The sequence below is a fragment of the Pteropus alecto genome, unplaced genomic scaffold (genome assembly GCF_000325575.1).
Source record: "Pteropus alecto unplaced genomic scaffold, ASM32557v1 scaffold33, whole genome shotgun sequence".
Lineage (NCBI taxonomy): Eukaryota > Metazoa > Chordata > Mammalia > Chiroptera > Pteropodidae > Pteropus > Pteropus alecto.
The window spans coordinates 9,788,144-9,809,125 of NW_006435762.1; the positions used below are offsets into that span (position 1 = coordinate 9,788,144).

General features: G+C 32.5%; 1 non-coding gene across 1 annotated transcript; it reads left to right on the forward strand.

The window, feature by feature from the left end:
- Nucleotides 1-19,218: 19,218 nt before the first annotated feature.
- Nucleotides 19,219-19,320, forward strand: LOC112479069. The gene has a single exon (XR_003046037.1). It is a non-coding gene; the product is annotated as a U6 spliceosomal RNA (small nuclear RNA).
- The last annotated feature ends 1,662 nt before the right edge of the window (nucleotides 19,321-20,982 follow it).

Here is a 20,982-nt window from a genome sequence, read left to right on the forward strand (position 1 = left end):
TGTACAGGTGGTATACCAAAAATATGTACATTGAAACTTATGAGTGGTTTAAGAGATTTTCTAGGAAAAATATTGATTTGTACATCCACAGACTATGTTTGTGGTGTTTGCCACTATATATTTTCGGTCTAGCATACAGCCAAGCACAAGGATTATTGAACAAATGGGGAGAAAATGTTTAATCACTCACTTAAGTTTTAAAATATAGATATACATACAGTGATCATATTTTTTCAGCTCAAATTTTGAAGGCTCTTTTGAAAAATCTGTTAATCCCCCAGATGGATTACTTTTTAAGTCATGTTAGAAAAACATGGAAATTGAATATCAGAAATTACAACTATCTCACAATATGTGGTCCTGATGTGACTTACCATTATTTATGTTTCTTTCCTTTTTTCCATCTGTTCTTTGATGTGTATATGGATTTGCTAAAGGAAAATCAACCATATTAGGCAGAATTTATTTTATGAAAACTCTGAGTGAGTTTCTACTAACTCTCCTAGAGAGGCAGAAAGACTAGAAGACAGAAAATGTAAATAAGGTGACAAATCTATATTATTCTCACCTTCTTATGTAATATTCATTCCTTTTATACAATGGGAATGTCCTATCTGATATGTGTGGGAAGTAGAACTTCACCTAGGGCCCTGGAAAGAGAAAAGTGTACCCCGAGCTGCCATGTGCCATTCTTTCTAGCTGGCCAGAAGACATGACTACCAAGCCTAGAAAACATGATCACTCTTTTATTGGGGGAGAAGAAAATATTTGATGCAGTGAAATGGGATATTTGCTTATAATTCTATATCAGAACCAGAATATCTAACCTGCCTGCTAACTACAAGACAATGAATAAACATTTATGTTTTACAAGCCTGAAAAGTTGTTACTGGATGGCTAGTGACTAAAAGAGGTGTTTCCAGAGTGCTATGTTCCAGAAATAAGCATATGCAAACAAACTATAAGAATATAGAACCCAAATAAAGTAGCAGCTCTAAATAAAATAGGAATAACAACAATTAAACAGTATATTAAGTCTGTTTTATGATTACCAAGTAGGAATTATTTTAAGAATACACAAATGACTTAATATGAAATTTTATAATGCATAGGTCAATAAATCTGATGAGTAAAGATCATATCAGTAAATGTAGGGAAGAAACTAATAATTTTCTTGCATCTCTTTAAAAACAAAGAATGAAAAGACATTTTCTTAACAAAGTATATCAAAGTAAAAGCTAAAATAATAAATGGTGAAACACTAGAGAAGTAATCATTACTAAAAACATGTATAAGTCAGTACTTCCAGAACAATATTTTATAATAATGCAGTAGTAGTATTATATAACATTGTTCTGGAAGTTCTGCCCAATACAATAAGACATGAATTAGAAAGAAGAGGAGTAAATACTGAGAAAGAAGCTGTACAATCCCATTTTGGGTGTGATGTGATTGTATTCCTAGGAAAACCAAGAGTCAACTGAAAAATTATTAGAATTAGAAAAGAGAGTAGATTTAAAACAAATACTTTAAAATTAAGTGCTTTATAATAGCAATAATTATTTAGAAAATATAAGAGAAAAAGAAACCATTTTCACAATAATGGAAAATATAAAATTATAATAAGAAACATGTGAGCCTATGTAAAGAGATCTAAAAGCTATTGGGATATGGGAGGAACGGAGGATTACAGGGAGGGATAGGGAGAAGGATATCATGTTCCTGAACGGGAAATCCAGCTATTACAAATAACAATTTTTCTTAAGTTAACCTACAGGTTTAGCATAATACTGATTTTTTTTAAATGTATTCGAGAAATCAGTGAGATAATTCTTCATTTTTTTTAAGAGACTAAACAGGTAAAAGTGAGATGACTTTTAAGTGAAAAACCAAGAACAGTGACAAATCGTTAACCTTATAACACTATTAGATATCAAAACATACTTTAAAATTATAGTGAAAGAGTTGAGTACTGGCATAAGCATTAATAGTAAAGTTAGTAAAAGGAAATCAAGATCCCGGAGACAGACATTATAAATAGTATAATAAGATGGTTTTGAGAGTTTTAGTTAGAAAAACAGTCAATTTGAATCTTTATCTCATATACCAAAATAAATTTCAGGTAAACTGGAGAGTTGGAATAAATACCCTTATGCTAATCTCATTTAAGAAAGATATTTATCTGGAAGGAGAAATACCTTTCAAAATTTAAAAAATTGGAAGGACCATGAGGGAAAGTACATTACATTTACCTCAAATATAATGTTGACATTTATTGTCTTTTTCTCCCACCTCCCCTCTCCCCAATACAAATGAACAAATTAAAAGATGTGCAAACTGGGATTAGAAATTTGTAAAACAGTATAACAGATGTTTATATCTATGTTATTTGGGTGGGGGTGGTTATTGAGGGACCGCAGAGGAGTGTGGAAGAACTGGAAGACCAGTGAAATCTAATGTCCTCAGCCCAGCGGGATCTCCCCAACTTCACAGTCACAGAAAGCCAGATGTTTATCTTTAAAATTTAAGGTGTTCCTGCAGATACTTTCAAAAGTATTTCAAAATATCCATGTAGACGAATGAGCAAAGAACTTGAAATAACAGGTTCATTTACTAAAGAAGAAATAAAAGCATATGGGAAAATGTTTTTCCATGACAGATAATCAAAGAATTGAAACCCAATGCAGTGATAAGGTTTTTCTTTTTTGAGTTAGTTTTTTCAAATGGTGTTGCTGTGAAGGTGCCATGAAATGTGCTTGCTCCTATATTTCTATTGACAGTCTAAATCGATTCAACCCTTTTGGAAAGCAACTCAGCAATTTCTGTGCCTTCAGAATTAACATACCTTTAAATTCCCATATTTGCAGCATTATAAATACAAGTTGAAAATTTAAAACAGCTTAAGTATTCAACAGGTAAACTGTGCTGTATCTCCTATAACAGTTGGTAGTCATAGAAGACTGTTGTTTATGAAGAGTTTACAAAAATTTGAGTAAATGTTTTTGAAGTGAAAAGACCAAAACACAAAATTATTATACACTATAAACAACTGTATAAACCAAAGAAATTAACTAAAAAATATTCGTAAAAAAAACTATATGCTGTACACCTGAAACTAATATAAAATAATATTGAGTGTCAACTCTAATTGAAAAAAAAGCTATAAAAGAATACATCAAAAATGGTAATAATGGTTGTCTCAGACATGTTTTTCACTGTTTTGTTTTCCTCATCTGTCAATGCACCACTGTATTTTGAATAGGTACAGAACACACTTCAGTCAGTACTTAGACACTTCAGTCAGTACTTAAGTGAATGAATTTCTATAATAAGCATGAGTTACTTTTACATTGAAAGAAATGTGAATACAATCCACATCTAAGTTAAGAAAAGTGTGGGAAGCACTCTAGAAAGGAATCTGATTAATAATATTTTACACTTAGATTTCCAGAATTCAGAATGTTTTCACAATTCTATTTTATGTGATCCAATTCTATTTTATGTAACATCATTACCTGCCTAAGTTAGAAATTTCTGTTAACCTTGATTCTGTCCTCTCTGACCTACCAAATTCAGCTGATTACCAAATCTGGGGTATTCTTCTAAAATATCTCAATTCCGTCTCCATCTTTTCTCCCAGTCCTTAGTTTAGTCCTTTCCTGTACCACTGAAGTATCCCATCCAGTTAATCCACTTTTCTCTCTTACTTTCTGCACTGCTGCCAAAATTATCAGACATATAAGTAACTAGCAGAATTTTGTGCATATGCTATATATAATAAATAGGTTCTATGAAGGAGAACAGGGGAGAGATTGGCATTGCTGCCAAAATATCACCCCAAAATACAAAATTTATCTGCTTACAGCTTAATAATTTCTTATGGCCTATATTACTGCTTCTCAAGCTTTGGGAAACTTGTCAAAATGTGAGTTACACAGACCCTAAAAAATCTGATTCAGTGGATCTATGAGCCTAGGAACATGCATTTTAACAAGCCTTCTCACTTTTGATTCTCATACATATGATCCCAGGTCAAGATTTTGGGGAACATTGACCTCAGAATAAAGTGCAGTCTCATTAATTTACTATAATTCTCCTCACAATTTGGTACCAACCCACTTTCCTGTACATGTTTACTATTCTTTCCCGTCACTGAACATCTTACAATCCAGCCATTCTGAGCTGCCTCAAACTCACCTAGGCCTTTCTGCACTCTTATGTTTGTGCTCATGCTGTTCCTGTCTCTCAGGGCTGTTTTTGCTGTGGCTGTTGCTTCCCAATAACTTGTTGACCTGGCCCACTATCTTCAGCTTCTCTGTAATCTGTATAAAGTATTCCTGGACTCTCCTAGGCAGAGTCCCTCTCTTCCTCCCATGTATTTCCCTAGCTTCTGTTTGTTACAACATACGCACAAAGTTTTGTTTGCTTATTTACATATGTCTTCCTCAATAGACTATGAGCTTCTTGAAGGCAGGGATGCTATTTTATTTATCTTGAACCTCTAGCATAATCCTGGCACATAATAATTGCTTAGTAAATGTTTGTCATGTGGTTAACAGTCCAATAAAGAAGGCAAGGAAGGAGTGATTAGTCCCATTTTTCAGTGAGGAAAATGAGGTCTCTTAGGTATTTGCTTATAATTACCCAGCTTGTAAGTATGGACTTGAGATTCACACCAAAGATATTTGGCTTCCTTTCTGGTTTTAGCCTTTACAGGAATTCACACATGCCTTTTTAAGCATTTTCCCCCATGCTCACGGATCAGTTGATCTTTTATCATTTTGAGAGAAGGTGTTTTAATAAACTTCATTATATTTCCTTTATAAAATAATATCTATTTCTCTAAGGCAAGAACCAATTACTAGATATTAAGTTGTTTGTCTCAGTTTTATAATCAACCTCCTATACTCTGCTTTGTGATACTTATTTGTATCTCTTGCAGAAACCGTATTATAGTACCTAATGGGGTGTCCACGAATACTCTTTAAAATTTAAATTCAACTGATATTAATGTAGGTAATATCTTATTCTGCAACAAGTAAGACAAAAAGCCATTTACGTATAAGTATTCAAGTGGGTTTCCATCATATTTTTTAAAGCTTCATTTCTAAAGTTTAGATGTGTTCTAGCCTTGCTATAGACTTCAGTCTTTAGGTGTTGATGGAAATCAACCACCAGCTGCAAAGTTTATCCAGTATGCCATAGAATACATGTAGCTATGGCTTAAACCAAATGTTAGCAATGAAATATTTAGTAGCAACTGTTCTTTTATAAGAAACATTTTAGATAATTAGAGTCATCGTGTAATATCCTTATACCCAGCTGTCAGCTTTTTACTCTTTCTGCCAATATTTCTGGAACCGAAGTCAAGAAAATGAAAATTAGGGTACCACACTTTGAAATACACTAAACACTCAAAAAACTGCTGTATTTTATAAAGATTTCCAAATGAAGTTCCTTAGTGTTTCAAAAGATTTTTTATAAAAACAGATAGCTATAATAATGCTCCTGAATATTAAACTGAAACATATACATTAGTAAATAATGGGAGCATTTGAGAAGTTAGAGAATTGCCTCAATGATAGCCCCTGGCCTTAAAGATTATTAAAGTAAACTTGAGCATTTTCATTTCACTTTTGAAATAATCTGCTAGTTTCTTAATTTTGTTACTATATTTCATCAGTATCTCACTGTCCTTCCATTCTCCCTTTCTTTAGCTTTTGTTGTTATCATTCTACTTTTAATATACTCACATCTTACTTTTCTATCACATCTACTTCGATAATATTCCTGATTCTTCATTATGTTAAATAGTAATAGTACCCTAGTTTTCCTTTCATGTCGTATGTACATACAATTACTGTTTAAATTATCAGGTAATAGTACCATTTACATTCTGTTCTATAACTATACTTAAATCCTCTTGTTTTGACAATAGATAGATTCTAGTAGTTGAAACTAAAATATTTACATTAATATGATTATAAAATGTTTCACTCCACAACCAAGTAGAATGCTAGAATTAGATTTCTTTTTCTATATGTTCAACACCATGAACTACACAAAGAATATTCAGCATTTAGGTCACATGGTTCCTCTTTTCATACACTCCACACATTGCTCAAAATTGTGCTAATTTACTTCATATTTTTAGCATGATTTTATTATACATTTTTTTGTGGGTGTTTTCCTAAAGTTTCCAGTTGCCTTTTTTCCCCCATTATGAAAGTAAACATATGTCTTTAATATTGCATGACTCCTCAATTCCTTTACCTGTTGGCTTAGAACCTGTCGTGTTCTTTTTCTTGTACACTTTTTACTTGGGCCACGCAGAATTCACCTTCTATTTTGGGCAGATTACTTTGGGCTTATTACAATTGAAATAAAACCTTTTCCTAGGATTGCTTTTTAAAATTTACTTATGTTTTTTGGTCAGTGGGTCAGTTCCACCATTTATAACATATGATGACTTCCTCTTTCTTGACCTCTGTCTTTGGTTGGCTGGAGCAAATAACTCAGGTGCCTTAGAATTGGCTCATGGGAAGTAAAACTCATGGAAATACCTTTATTTTTTCTTTACACATGATAATTTAATGGGTATAGAATTCCTGGCCAAATTATTTTCCAACACATTTTAATTACTACATAGTTTTTCAGTCTTGTTGCTATTGATAAGAGTGTTGTCAGATAATTGTTCCTTTACATATTATGATGAAAAGCTTTTAGGCTCTTTATCTTTTGTTGTCTACTATAGATTTTTTTAAGCATTTATTCTATTCAATGGTCCCTTTTCATCTAAACATGTAAGTCTCTCTAGCTCAGAAATATTTTTCTTTTATTTCTTTAATTTCCTCTTTTCCATTTTTCTCTTATTTCTTCTGGAATAACAAGTATATGATTTTTGGACCTCCTTGATTCATCTTATACCTTTCTACTCCATTTTCAGTATTTCTTTTTGCTCTATGTTCTAGCAGCTTAATTTTGAAAATTCAGTAGTGAAATGTCATATTATTTAATTTGTATTATTATTCTGAATAAGGTGAGTGATTATATGTTTATTGGCCATTTGCATTTCTTTTTCTGTGAACTCTCAGTTCATAACCTTTTGTCCATTTTGTTTATTGGGTTGTTCCTATTTATACAGTAAAGATTTCTTCCTTTGTTAGTTATATGAGTAGCAAATAGTTTTTAATAGTTTACTAATCTTTTGTGTTTGCCTATGGTATTTTTCCCCTCCATACAGAAATTTTTTTTTTTCTTATGAAGTTGCATTTATCAGTCTTTTATGGCATCTCAATTTTCACTTAGAAAAGACTTCCTCACACATATAATAAGGACCATATCGCATGTTCTTATAGCACTTTTATGGTTTTATTTTCATATTGGGTTTATTATTCTCAGTAGAATTTATTTTAATGTCAGGTATAAATTGGGAACCCACTCTTTTTTTTTTTCCAAGTGTCCAGCCAGTTATTCCAAATGGTCTTTTCCCAATTGATTTGAATTTACACCATTATTATATAATACATTGTTTCTATTTTTGAATGTTGTATTCTATTCTGTTGACCTGACTTTATGAGCTATATCTTACCATCATATTATTGTAGTTTTATAATACATTTTAATATCTGATAGGGCTAGACCTTTCTCTTCCCCTGCTTTTTCCCCCTCTCCTAATTTTTCCTGGCTTTCCTACTTTTATTTTTTTAACTTTAGAGTCAGTGTGGTAAATTCTGCACATAGAATCACATTGTTATTTTATTGGGGTTATATTAAATGTATAGATTATTTAAGGGAGAATTGACATCTTTATGAATTTGAGTTCCTATCTAAGAATGTGGTATGTTTTTTCATTTCTTTAAATCTTTTGTGTTACTCAAGAACATTATAAAGTCTTCTTTGTATATCTTAAAGTAAAGCAGTAAAAATTCAACTTTTTTCCCTTCCAAGTAGCTAGTCTCTTCTACCAGGACCATCTATTAAATAATCCATGCTGTTACCCCCATTTAGAGATTCTGGGATTTTTTCTATATAAACATACCTCAACTACTTGGGTTAATTTCTGAATTCAGTTCTATTCCATGAGTCTTCATGAGCCAGTACTACACATACTATTTTTATCACTGAGGCTTTAATGTTTATTAAGGCCAGTCTCCTCTCATTACTCTTCTTTCAAATGTTCAGTATGTTACAAGCTATTATAAAACTTCTTACACTGTTTTAGAGGCTGACACACACACATACACAAAGAAAATTATAGGCCAGTCTTACGTCAGGTATTAGTTATTTTAAATAAAGTATTAGCTAACACATTCAATAGTTTGTTAAAGCACACATATATGCACACATTGCACAGTCAGATGGCACTTATTCTAGAAATACAAGGGTCATTTTAATATTAGGAAATCTGTGACACTTACACATTCATTTTCTGCCCCCCTCCACCACGCAACACTAGTAAAATAGGAATGGAAAGCTATTCCTTGACATATTAAATAAAAGATATACCAAACCAGAAGCTTCAGTCAGGCCTAATAATGAAAGATTCACATTCTGTTCCTGTTATGAATGACACAAGGAACAATCAATAGCTATTTTCTCACCTTTTCTGTGTTGGTATATAATACGAGTACAGTTAGAGACAAGGGGAAAAAACCACTATACTAAGAAACTATTCTTTGGAAACTTAATTTCTATATCTTTTTCTACCTTTCCCAACTCATATCCTGTTCCCCAAAGTGTAGCCATTGTTAATAATGTGATTAATTCTAAGAAGAAAAATGGGACAGGATATAGGAATATATTTATATATATATATATTTTTTAATTCAGATTTAGAATTTTATTGCTATAGAATTATAATCAATCCTTTCTTGTTTAAATATCTTCTATCATTATATTTTCTTTTAAATTTTTATTTAATTTTTATCATCAAAATAAATGCATCTTCTAGTAATGACAGTGTGAGGAGGTTGAGTGATTCCCCTCAATAGAAAACAAGCATAAGAATGCTGGAGTAACTATATTATATCAGCCAAAATATATTTTAAAGCACAGGGTAATACTGGAGACAAAAAGAGACATTTCAAAACTATAAAGGTATGAATACAGCAGGAAAATATAAAAATTCTAAATATGTAATGCACTTAACAACAAAGGCACAAAATACATGAAGCAAAAACTGACAGAATTAAAAGGAAAAATAGGCATTTTAACAATTAGAGTTGGAGATTTCAGTACTTTTCTCTTAACAGTTGATAGAATAAGTAGAGAGGAAACAGGATATAGAAGACTTGAATAAGGCAATCAACCAACTTGACCTAATTGACAGCTACAGAATACTATACCTCAAAACACATTGAAAGTGCATTTGAAACATTCGTCAAGATAAGCCATATACTGGCCCACAAACATAAAATGTATTAATAAATATGAAAGGATTAAAGTTATTCAGTGCGTTCTGCAACCACAAAGGAATTAAAAATCAATACAAGAAAAATCAATACTGAAAGAAATAAAAAAAATCCCTAAATATGTGGGAATAAATGAATAACCCATGGGTAAAAGAAGAATTCGTAGGAGAAATTAGAAAACATTTTCAACTAATGAAAATAAAATACAACATATTAAAATATTCAGCGTGTAGCTAAAGCAGTGCTGAGAAGGAAATTTATAGCTTTAAATGCTTATACAAGAACAGAAGAAATGTCTAAAATTAGTTATCTAAGTTACTGCCTTAAGAAGCTAGAAAAGAAAGAGGAAATTAAACCCAAAGAGCAAAAATCAAGAAAATAGAGAAAATAAATGAAATGAAAAGCTGGTTCTTTCAAAAGTTCAATAAAATTGAAAAACTGTTAACTAGAATCATCAAGAAAAAAATATGTAAATTAACAATATTAGGAATGAAATAATGGATATTACACAGATACTATAGATAAAAAAATGTAATAAAGAATATTATGAATAACTTTATACCAACCAATTTGACAACTTAGATCAAATGGACAAATTCCTTAAGTAAAAATTACTAAAATGACAAATGACTCAAGCAGAAATAGAAAATCTAAATAGACCTGTTTAAAGAAATTCAGATACTGAATGTCAACTGTAATTGAAAAATAAAACTTTTAATTCAGTAAAAAATTTTCCAAACACAACAAAAAATCCAGGCCCCAGTGTCAGCTGATAATTCTAGTGAACCCTAAAGAAACTAAAAATACCAGTCTTACCCAAATTTTCAGAAAGTAAAGGAGTTAAGAGAATGTAACAACTCATTTTATGAGTCTGTTATTACTTGGATACTAAAGCCAAACAAAGATATCACAAGAAAACTAGCAGTCAGTATTCCTCATGAACATAGATACAAAAATCCTTGACAAAATATTAGCATGTCAAATCTAGCAATATATGAAAAGGGTAATACAACATGGCCATGTGGGATTTATCTCAGCAATGCAAGACTGGTTTAACTTGCAAAAATCAGTTCAGTATAATATACCATACTAAAAAGATAAAGTTGAAAACCTGTAGGATCATCTCAATAGATGCAGAAAATGTATACGAAAAAATTCAGTACAAACTTGTAATAAAAATTCTCAGCAAACTAGGAATTGAAAGCAACTTCTTCATCCTGATAAAGGATATCTATGAAAAAACAGCTAACATCATACTTCATGGTGAATAATTTTATGCTTTTCCACTTAAGATCAAGAACAAGGCAGGGATGTTTCTTTTATTCACTTTTATTCAGCATTATACTGAAAGTCCTGGCCAGTTCAATAAGACAAGAAGAAGTAAAAAGATGTACTGAATAGAAAGGAAAATAAAGCCTTTTTTTATTCACAGGTGGTATGTATGTAGAAAGTTCTAAAGAATCTGCAAAAGAAAAAAAAAAAACAAACAAACCTGAATTTATCGAAGCTATAGGATACAAGATAATAAACAAGAATTGTATTTCTATGTACTGTCAATGAACAATCCCAAACTGAAATTAAAAAACAAAACCACAATAGCATTGTATAGTTACTGAGAAATAAATTTAACAAAAGTTATGTAAAACCTGTACACTGAAAACTATATTGCTGACAGAAATTAAAGAATACCTAAATTAGTTGAGAGATACACCATGTTCTTAAATTGGAAGACTGAATACTGTTAGGATGGCATCTCTCATGAAATTGATCTGTAGAATCAATGCAATCCCAGTCAAAAATTTGTCAGTCTCTTTCATAGAAATTGGAAAGCTGTTTCCAAATATTATATGGAAATGCAAAGACATAAAGTAACAAAAAAAATTTTAAGAACGAAATCAAAGGACTGATTTTTTGACTTGCTATAAAGCTTCAGTAGTCAAAATAGCACAGTATTAGCATAAGGATAGACATATAGATGAATGGAAGAAATTTAAGAGTCCAAAAATAGAATCATACTTAATACAATTAATTTTTTACAAAGATGTCAAGGTAATTCAAGGGGGAAAGCATAATCTTTCAAAAAACTCTGCTAGAATAACTAGATATCCATTTGAAGGAATTAAAAAAAAAAAATCCTTAACTGTCTTTACAAAAAACCCCAAAATTCATTCAAAATAGATCCTAGACCTAAACATAAATCCTGAAAACATCATGAAAGAAATCAGACACAAAAAATTACGTACTGTATGATTTCATTTATGTGGAACTCTAAGCAAAAATATACATCAGAAAGTAAGTGAGTAGCTACCTAGAACCTAAGGTAAGAGTGGGGATTGATCGCAAAGGGAGAAAACTTAGGAGTAGGTAATTGAAGTGTTTTAAATTTGATTGTGGTGGTAATTTTCACCATTGTTTACATTTACCAAGACTCCTTGAACTGATTTTAAATAATACCTTAAATAAAGCTGAAATAATAATACAATCATGTGGCTTTAAATTACCACTGAAAGATTAATAAAAACAGCAGTTTACTTCTCTCTTTTCTCCCATTTCTCTCCCCCTAATTTGTCTTGCCCCATGTCATTCTTCAGGAAAACTGCTTTCAACTTTTTTAGCTATTCTTCATATTTACCACCTTATAATAATGGGTTATACTGCTATCTCTTAGTCCACCAATGTTTGACATCCATTTTCCTTTTATATCTAATGCCTTCCTTCGCCTTATCTCATTATCCTGATATATTTAAATCCACACTTTGCATTTTCATTATTGTGACCATATGAATATTAATGAAGCAAATAGTGCATGCAGTTATTTCTTTTCTGGTAAAGCTTTTTTTTTTTTTTATTATTGTTACTTTAAGCCTTAAGTTTTTCTAACTTAATCTTGACTGTTCTCTAGGTTTTTTTTTTACAGCTGTTGCCATAAGACTTTTTTCTCTATGCTCTCATCCTGGAAATTCCCTCCACCTGCTTCCTGTGTTGAAGCCTTGATTCCCTGTGTCCCATACCTTCCTTCACAGTTTACTCCCTCATTTTTAGGAGCATAACTTTCCTGAAAAGGGATAACTAAAAGGTAAAATTTTCTGAGATTTTGCATACCTGATTTTATCATATTCTACTCTACAATTATGTGATATTTTAGATGAGTGTAGAATTCTAGATAGAAAATCTTTTCTACTCAGAATTTTTAAAGTATTGCCCTAATACTTTCTAGTTTCCAGCTTTGCTATTTAGTGGTCCAATGCCATTCTAGTTCCTGATCTTTTGTTTTGGTATTTCTCTTTTTCTCTTTCGAAGTGATTATTATCTTCTCTTCATGCCTGGTGTCCTGAAATTTATGGCACTGTACCTTTGCATGGGTCTTTTTAATTTACTATCCTGTTCACTCAGTAGGGTCCTTGTTTTCTGCAGACTTATGTCCTTTAATTTTTGGAAATTTTCTTGCCTAACTTTTTAATATTTTCTCTCTTTTCATTGTTTTTTCTGGAATTCCTATAAGTGAGCTACTTTTCACTTTTCTCTTGTATTACTCATCTCTTTCTTTTTACTCTGCCTTCTGGAAAATTGCCTCAACTTTAACTTCAAACTATTACTGACTTTTTTCCCCAGCTTTTATTCTCAGATTGTTCTTTTCTTATTGGTTCCTCTTCTGGTTAATGATGCAATATTTTCTCTTATCTTGGAATTTTAGTTTCTGTGATATTTTCTTCTGTGCCATCATTCTCTCTACTTATCAGCACTCTTGTTTTGGTCTGTCTTTAATATTGGACATTTTCCTCAAATGCATAAATATCCTTGTCTGTCATTCATATTTAAAAGATAGTAAAAGCTCTGAGTTTGAAGGCAATGCTCTTGTATGTTGTTAAACTATGTTGTAGGGAATTCCTAAATGTCACAATCTTTCTCTAGGTTAGTCAGTTTGGGATCATTTTCTGGAGAAAATGTACCATCTCTTGTGTGAGGCTGCTTATATTCTAAAGCTATGCTGAAGAAAGGGGCTTTGGATCTCATTAGACTTTCATATAATCCTCTGGTCTTAGTCACAACTTGTGTTTATTTAAGTCCAAAGTCTCTTGGGTTTAGTTTTTCCAGAAACTATGCCTTCTGGTTTCTGAAGGATTAGGAAGTCATTGACTATGCTAAGCAGAGTTAGAGACCTGGAATTCTAATAGTTCCAGGTATCTCCTAGTCCTGAACCTTTCTGAAATTCCATGAGAATTGCCTTTCTTCTTATCTATAAGCACTTAAATTTAATATTCCTCACCTCATTTATCATTCTTTCTTTAACTGTCTTTATATATTATGGTTTAGGGTTGCAGGTTTCTAGCTTCATCACAAAAGGATTTTGCTTTTCTTACTCCTCTTATTTAGAAGTGATTGAGGACACATCGATCTTTACTCTGATATTTTGAAATCAGAAGATTTCAAATTTTATATTAACATATTGTTCTGCAGCTCTTGTCTCACCTTCTTACTCTATCTTGGTGATCTTTTCATATAGTAACATGCAGATCTATATCATTCACTTTAATAATTGTGTAGTATCTCATAAGATGCTTTACTATAATTTATGTAATAATTCCCCTATGCTTTTATTGTTCTAGTATTTGCTTTCATGAACGTCGCTACAATGAATAATCTTTAACCTACTTTTTGGTGAATTTTTACAAAAGTATCCATATAACAAATTCCTATTGGTAGAATGTCTAGTCAAAGAATATTTGCATTTTAAATTTTCAATTATATTGTCAGATTATCTTCTAGAAAGTTTACATTCCCACCAACAGAGAGTGCTATTTTTGTAATAATATGTTTCATCAAGCTTAAATGTTTTTCAACCTGATAAGTAAAAACATTGGAATGTATCATTGTTTGCATTTGCATTTTAAGTTATCATTTTCTTAAGGTTAACCATTTAATTTCTTCTGCAAACTGTATTTGTGATGTTTTTCTCATTTATCTTTTTCATATTAACTTACCTGAGCTATTTGTCAATTACTAGGGAAAAAAAAAAAAAAACTTAGTCCTTTGTCATATGAAAATATATCTTCCCAGTTGGCTAGTGGTCTTTCAATTTGGTTTATAGTACTTTTGCCAAACCAAAATCTTTGCCTTATATTTAGTCATATTTATTCATCTTTTCCTATATGGCTTCTCAGTATTATAGCATTAATATATAAATAAAGCATAGTGTTCCTTTATATGAACAATAACCAATTATATAATGGAAGAGAAAGACCCATTCACAAAATTAACAAAAAGATCATTATCTACAAATAAACTTAATAAGCCACAGTAAGAAATAAACTTATATGAAGAAATCTTTTAAAACTCTACTGAGGAGCAAAGATTTCTTGGCCAGGACACAAAAAGTACTGATCATAAAAGATATTGATTAAATAGGACCAAAAAAATCCAAAAAATATAGAGAACCTCTGAAATGAACATTTTAAAATAACTAGCTACCTAATATAAATGTGGGTAAAAGACATAGACATTTTCACAGGAAATATACAAGTGACCAATAAGAACATGAAAAGGTTTTCAACATCATTAGTCTTCAATAAATGCAAATTAAAACCATAGTGATACCACTACATTCCCACTAGGATAGCTAAAATTTAAAACAAAACAAAACAAAAACAAAAACCCGATACCACTAAATTGTTATTAGTTAGGATGTAGAGCAAATAGAGCTCTCATTTATTGCTGGTGGGAATGCAAAATGATCAACTACTTTGGAGAACTGGTAGGCAGTTTCTTTTAAAGTTAAACATAACATTTTCCTTATGTGTCTAAAGGTCACCAAGACCACCCCCAGGTTCAGTGGTTTGCTAGGAGGACTCACAGGACTCAGTATGTAACCATACTCAAGGCTATGATTTATTATAACAAAATGAAACAAAGCACAGTCAGCAAAGGGAAAAAGTGCATGAGAAGAAATAGAAGGAAGACTAGGTACAAACTTCTTCTCACACAAGATACTCTTAATTTCCCCAGCAAGGAATTGAGACATGTGAAATGTACCCAACCAGGAAAGTTTGTTAGATTCAGTGCACAAGTATTTTACTAGAGGCTGATCCCTTGCCCAGCACATACCAAAATTCCAGAAGAAAAGCAAGTATTCAACATAAACCATATTGTTTTCATAAACAGTTTAGGCACAGCAAGCCATTCTTATCAGTTATGGGGTGGGAATCCTTTCAAAATCCAAGATCCAAGTCCCCAGACACAACCAAGGGAAAACTTTACAAGCAGGCTTTTTTTTTAGGGTAAGCAGTTAGTCTGTACACCGTACAACCCAGCATTTCACTCCTGACTATTCAATGAAAGAAATAAAATTGTGCGTCTACTTTAACAAACAAATAAATTGAAGTAAGAATGTTCATACCCAAAAGTGGAAACAGCTCATATATTCAACAACTAGAAAATAAACAAGTTGTAAGTATATTTGGAATTACTACTATTTGGTGATTAAAAAGAACCAATTACCGATACATTAACAATGTGGGTAAATCTCAAAAATAATGTGAAGCAAAAGAAGCCAAACACAAAAGAGTATATACTGTGTGATTTGATTTATGTAAATTCAAGAACCACCAAAGGTCATCAGTAATTACAGAAATCAAAATGTGATTATCTGGAGGCAGAGAGGGAAATTAATTGGAAAAGAACATGAGGCAGTGTTTAGGAATAAAGAAATTTTCTTTATCTTTTGTGTGATGGTTACATGAATGTAAAAAGTTATCAAAAGTCATCAGACTTAACACTTAAGATATGTGCAGTTCGTTGTATGTTAATTATAGTTCAATGAAAAAATAACTACTGAGGAACATTGAAAAATAGATAAGTGGCAATACATAACTTGGATGGGAAGAATATCTTGTAAAGATATCAATTCTTTCTAAATTAGTATAAGTGAAAGTGGTCTCAAAATACCAATGTATTTTGCTTCGATCTTTGTTTTTAACTTAACCAAATTATTCTAAATTTCATCTGTACTTATAAGCCAAGGTTTTTATTTGTTTGTTTGTTTGCAAATGGTACAATTTTAATTCATCCTTATGTTAAGTAGAAAGAACATAAAAAGTGTTCTGCAGAAATACCAGAGAGAAAGAGGGAGGGAGCTGATGATAAAGGGAGAGAGAAAAAGAAGGAATGAGAAAGAGGAAGAAAGAAGAAAGTTTTAATGAGACTGGAGAGACTGTAGGAAGGCAGTTGGGCTGAATTTTAAGAATAAGTATGATTGAAATGACAACAAATGGGAAAAGAAGTAGAAGAAACATCATAGACCCTGTTTATAAGGGCGAAGAAGATTGACCCAATATAGAGCTTGGAGTATGGAGGAAAAAAAGTAAGAGTGGAGCGTAGTTGTTGGTGAGGCTTTGAGTTTGAGCTATACATAAAATCTGTAGGTAATAGAGAATCACCATATTATTTTTATTGAGTAGCAGTGTGATTAGGTGTGTATTTTAGGTAGCCAGTTCTAGTGATACTGTGGATAATGAATTGAGGAGGGGAGATACTGAATAATATGTGATTTAAAGGTTTTTTGCTTTAGTTCATACTGCCCACTTAACCTGCCATGCCCTTCTCATTCTGGACCTGTCAGAAATCCTTTTTCATTTGTTAGGTGCCCCTCCCTTACACACACACTTTTCTCATATTTATTGCATTCTGCCTTGTAAATTGTAAGATAATAAAGGTTGGAATTCTGTTCTTTTCACCTTCGTTTATAAACATATATGAATGCTTTTTTTTCTCTCTCTCCTTTCTATCACCCATCCTTTCACTTTCAATTGCCAGTTCCTATAGACACCAATTGCTTAATGAATGCTTGTAGAATTAAAGACATGTCAGTGTTCCATATGAGAACTCTTTAGGGTCTACGAGTGATACAGAAGATGGCCAAGAAAAAAAAATGTGTTGAATTTGAGGGCTGTTTAATGTGTGGAAGTGGGATCATGAAAGAGGAGTTGAGAACTCCAAAAGTTCTAACCTTGGAGACAGAATGGTGATGTCATGAAAAATGCCCACTTTTGAGAAGGAGATGCTAACGTAATAAACTAAAGGAGGCCAGAAAAATATTATAGAAAGATTATTTTGACTTTTTATTAGAAAATCAGAGTGGAGGAGCTTTAATTGAATCATTTCTAGCATCAGAAGTTTCTTACCTTTATAACTTTTACCTTTTAATAATGAAGATATTTTAAGATGAGATATAAAATATGAACCTGAGAACTTTTTAACATTTAACATTAAAGAAATAAATATCCACTTTTAGAATATTCTCTGTGTCTATTGCAGTGACTTTGTAATGGATTCTCAAATAGTGAGGAAAAGGTAGGGGTGCATGTGTGTATTTTGTCCTGGGAAAATGACATCCTGACAGGATAGAAAAACAAAGGAGCAGACTGAAAATGGCTAGACTAGAGGTTGTTTTTTCTGTCACTATGCGCCAGATCTGGAGAGTAGTAAAAGCAGACAGATGGACAGTTCTGCTAGTTTTGGAGTGTTCAAGTGTAGAAAAGAAACATTCTGTTCCTTTTATTCAGAAAAGGAATTCTAAATTACTGGTTTCAGTAATAAGTTTCACATTCTGACCAAAGAAACATTCCCCCCCACCCCCTCCCCCAGAGATAATGACTCATCCTTTTCTCAGAATTTTGCTTTTGTGGAAACTAAAGTGCAGTCATAATACAGCACTGTTATTTGTATCTTAGTGTTAGTGATACTACTGTGAGTAGACTACTGATGGGTAAGAACACTACTGTTGTAAAGCCAATTGCAACAAAGGAATCCAGCTCAGGTTTTAATTAGCTGATTCCTAGATTTTTAAACTAATAAGCTAATTACTGTGATTTTGTTAATTATGCTATAAAAATAGAACCCATACTTTTATCTTTTTTAAAAAGGTACTTCATTTTGAGAGTTTTGTGATAGAAGGTAAATTTCTGACATCCAATTTTGATAGTGGAGACACTTTAAATATTTTTTCTGTCTTTTTTTCTTAGGCCCCTCAAAATTGGTATGAGACTATCAAATTATAATCACGTAGACCATAAAGCAACCGTCAAATAATAGAGATTATTGGTATTGACTAAATAAAGTTAAAAGCTTATGTTCTAGTTTTAGTTTAACCTTAATTTTGTAATTTAAGAACTAGAGCTTTGAGTGGCTCTTTATGTGCCATAGTAGATATTCTCACTCTGAATTTTTACATCAGTATTCTCCATCATGTATTCATCACTGTAATAACCATTATTGGGCACACACACAAAAGTCTCTGTTTATGACCTCTACAATAGCTCTACAATAGCTCTCTCTAACCTTATCTTTTTAATCTTTGCAATCATTCCTTTTCTTGAGGTACTACTCCTCAGGGAAGGTTTCGAATTTTAGCTTTTTAAGTTCCCTTTTTCAAGCTTTCTTATGTCTCCCTCTGTGCCTTTATTTTAATTACATCAAAGTTAGTTAATGAATCATAATATGTAAAGCAGTTGTTGGGATAATAATTAATGACTTATGTTAAATAATCAATTTAAAAGTTTTTACCAGTTGATATATTTTTAAGCAAGCACTTTAACTTAATGCATTATTATAAGGTAATTTATTGTTTAACTATATGCCAGATTTTTCCAATCTAATCTAATCCTGGTTGTATATTGCTTTGTAAACTTTTGACACTATTCTGTTGATGCTTAATTATGTAATTCAGCCATTAGATACTACATCGTGAGGTGATTGAAATTAAAAGCAAGGTCCTCCTAGTATTTTCGGTAAAACTTCATTGGATGGTACCTGTTTCCATGGAACATACTACTAAAATTAGAATGACAACAGAAGACTAACATGACCCCTGTGTAAGGTTGATAGACACATTCAAGAAGTACTCCATATTTTTAAGCCAATGTTTTTATTTGATTCACTTATTAGCCAGCCATTTACCTGCCTCAAAACAAATTGGTGGAGTCCTATTTACACTTTCTCCTTTCCCTGTCAGTCCTGGCAGAATAATCACCGTGATCACTGTAGCAGAGTCCAGACCTTGCCATTCGAATTAGAAGGTATCTTCCTTGCAACAGCCAATTAAAGCAATGATATGTGAATATCTGCTTTGTTCACTGTGTATAGTAGTATGTAATCATAGGAACAGACACTATAGCTGCAGTTTTATGACACTTCACCTCAAGAAATAAAGAAATCTGTTGAAGACAAGAGACAGGGATAGAACTTTATGATTGGTCTCTGATTCTCCCAAATCAATTTGGCCTCTGGCTAATAGTACAAATCTGTTGAATTTGGAATGTTAAGTTGGTCAAAAATGAAAATAATCCCCCAAAGCAAAGAGACCTTCTATGAAATATATCTGGGTGTGTTAGGTTAATATATTGTGACTGCTAGTACTCTAGTCAAAGTTGCTAGCTCCATCTTTAGTGGACCGGACTAGACTGAGTATTTCGTATTTTGGTATTTTGGGTTTTTTTTTTTCCTTCTCTATGAACACAAACTACCTCTTCTGTGCAAAGAAATAGAGCAACAGTTTCTACTGAGAAACCTGTAGCCAACCCAAGTTTTGCTTTGTTTATAAGGGAAGTATAGAGTGGCATGCAAGACTCATCCTTTCACCATTGTCAAGAAAAAGCATAAGCTTAATCAGTGGAGGGGAGTCGAAAAAACATGGTGGAAAGAGAGACGTCCTCAGATCTCTCCCCTTGAAACAACAATAAGCTGAACATCTAAAACTCAACAAAAAACACCCAGACTGCACACCAGCATGTCTGAGTATGGGATCTGCGCATAAGAGCTACCATGGGTCAGAATACTGGGTGCCGGGTGGTGGACTGGAAGAAATAAAGAAGCTGCCTCTCGCAGCCACTGGAGCTCCTTGCAGGAGGAGCGGGTGGAGAGAAGGAGCAGCGACTTCCTTGAACAGCCCTGCCTGGAAAGCTGTGAGTTCCCTGTGGCTGGCTGGCAGCAGTGCCTAGTCATCAGGGCAGAACGCAGAGAAGAGATACGGGATCGCAGAGAAACAGTTGATTTTTACCAGCTGCAGTTGCAAAACCAAGGCTGAGCCATATCCCCCAACCGTCAACCTAGAGGGCCCCTCCCCCTATAACCTCCAAGACCGATCTGCACGGAGCCCCAGGAGAATCTGAGCAAATGCTGCTGAGACCGTCACTGATACTGACAGGAACTGAAACTGAGGGTAGCAAGCATGATTGAAATCTATAAGAAAATAAAAAGCATTTTTAAGGCTTTATATAAAGCAGGAATCCAAGTAGCTTAGATACCACCTACTGAAAAACAAAAGAAAAGCGCCTTCTTTGCAACAGGCTAAATAGTGACCTTTATATAAAAATCTGTCTGGAAAAACAGCATAATACACTGCCATTAATGCCCAGGCAGAGAAATAGTTCATTAAACACCATGAACAACCAAGGTGACAAGGCATCTCAGAAAGAAAAAAAAAAAAATCTCTGGAAAATAAGCTTACAGAAATAGTAATATACAAACTAAATGACAAAGAATTCAGGATGGTACTTCTGAAAAAACTCAGTGAGTT